At 40.6% G+C, this 2,202-nt stretch overlaps 1 non-coding gene across 1 annotated transcript; it reads right to left on the bottom strand.

The window, feature by feature from the left end:
* Positions 1-1,870: 1,870 nt before the first annotated feature.
* Positions 1,871-1,943, bottom strand: TRNAR-CCU (transfer RNA arginine (anticodon CCU)). The gene has a single exon. It is a non-coding gene; the product is annotated as a tRNA-Arg (tRNA).
* Positions 1,944-2,202: the final 259 nt, after the last annotated feature.

Genomic DNA, 2,202 nt, shown 5'->3' with positions numbered 1-2,202 from the left:
GACAATTTGATCCATTTTGTTGATAAGAATAATGTGTTATAAAAGATACTTTATTGCAAGTATCATACATATCAGCATTTCCTTATTTTGTTTCCTTAGACCTTGCTGGAAGTGTGGTTTGCTAATCTCTGATACTTAATTCATGAAAACATATTAATGACTGACAAAATAGTGTAATAATTCTCTTGTAGAACTTTCATTTAGAAATAATAGATCCCTAGATCTTAGAGTGCCTTATTCCAATGGGAGAAATTTTCTTTTCTTTTCAAGAATGATATTCCAGGGACTTCCCTGGTGGTCCAGTGACTGAACTCTTCACTCCCAGTGCAGGGGGCCCAGGTTTGATCCCGGGTCAGGGAAATAGATTTTAATCCGACAACTAAGAGTTCATAGGCCATAACTAAGACCTAGCTCAGCCAAATAAATAAATATTTTCTAAAAAATGATATTTTAATGGTAGTACTCTCAAGTATGTGGGTCAATTCACTACCTAAAAAGGGCAGCAAATGATCTGTGGTCAACCTTGACTTTAGATTTAAGAAGGGAGATATTTTAAGTGCCTCTCTTCACCTAAATAATGATTTGGGCCCTGGATAAATAACAAGCCAGTTACCTCGGTAAAGCATTATCTTGGGCTTTCAAAATGATTATTTTTTTCTAAACTATATATTAAAAAAATTTTTTTTATTTAATTTTTTTAGCTGTTCCACTCAGCATGCAGGATTTTAGTTCTCCAACCAGGGACTGAACCTGTGCCCCTATGGTGGAAGTACAGAGTCCTAACCACTGGGCCCCCAGGGAATTCCTCAAAATTATTGACGACTGTTATGAAAATTGAAGTTGAGCTTACATAATCCTACTATAATATAAACCCACCTACGAAACCAGCAGGGTCAAATTCTTGGCTGCTTATTTATTTAAAAATTGGGGGAAGAGAAGAAAATTTTTTAGGCAGAAAAAGACGCATTCAGTGTTTTTTTGAAACTCGTCTTTCCCCATTCTTTAGGAGAAAAAGCTCTAGTCAGTTACAAGTGCTAGATCCTGGGGAAAAGCAGGAACCCAGCATGGAAGCTGGAGGGGACAGGCAGTTTTCTTAGAAGGGAGGCTCTTGTTGCAGCTGTGGATATCGGACCCATCCTTGGGCAACAGTCATGGAAAACTGAGACGCCTCATCCCTTCTCCCTACCCTGGCCCAAGCCCCACACTCATGTACCCCAGGAAGTTGTAAATCTTTGGATCCAGTGGGCTGTGGCTAAAAGATCAGGTGCTAGGAGTGCCATCTATAGAGTATCCTAATCTCACATACTCATCTTGTAAACTCACACGTCACAGGGGAAGTGGATGCCACCAGAGAACCTTTATGGCCTATTGCCATTGCAAGAAAAAACAACTCAACCTCAGGCCCTTTTGAGTATGAGTCATTTTCATTTGAAAGGTAAAATTTACAAGGTAACTATATTTGCTGGGGCTGCTGTAACAAAATACCAAAGACTGGCTGGCTTAACAATAGAAACGTATGTCCTTATGTCTCTGGAGAAGGGGGCAACAGAGGATGAGTTGGATGGCATCATCAATTCAACAGACAGGAGTCTGAGCAAACTCTGGGAGATAGCGAAGGACAGGGAAGACTGGCGTGCTGCAGTCCATGGGGTCACACAGGGTGGGATACAACTGAGCAACTGAACAACAACACTGTCTCTGGAGACTAAAAGTTTCCAAGACTAAGGCGTCTGCCCACATATTCTCATCGTCTTCTTTTTTAAAGTATTTACTTATTACGTTTATGGTTTTGGCTGCGCTAGATCTTCATTGCAGGGGATCTTTTTCAGTTGTGACATATGAACTCTTAGCTGTGACAAATGGAATCTAGTTCCCTAACCAGGGATTGAACCTGGGCCCCCTGCATTAGGAGAAGAGAGTCTTAACCACTGGACCACTAGGGAAGTCCCCGACGTATCTTCTGAAGCTCTCTCCTTGGCGTGTAGTGTCCTAATTTCCTCTTCTGATAAGGACACCCATTTTGCTGGATTGGGGACCACTGTAATGACCTCATTTTAGCTTAATTACCTCTCCAAGTTTCTATCTCCAAATACAGTCATGTTCTGAAATACTGATGATTAGAACTTCAACATTGTAATTTTTGTCGAGGACACAATTCAGTCCATAACAACAGCAGACAAGTATCATTTGTCAGATGAATAT

The sequence above is a fragment of the Moschus berezovskii genome, chromosome 23 (assembly GCF_049115385.1).
Source record: "Moschus berezovskii isolate FMDL1 chromosome 23, NW_MosBer_1.0, whole genome shotgun sequence".
In the NCBI taxonomy this organism is placed as follows: Eukaryota; Metazoa; Chordata; class Mammalia; order Artiodactyla; family Moschidae; genus Moschus; species Moschus berezovskii.
The sequence above is the reverse complement of the archived record's forward strand: the minus strand, read 5'-3'. Positions and strand labels throughout refer to the sequence as shown.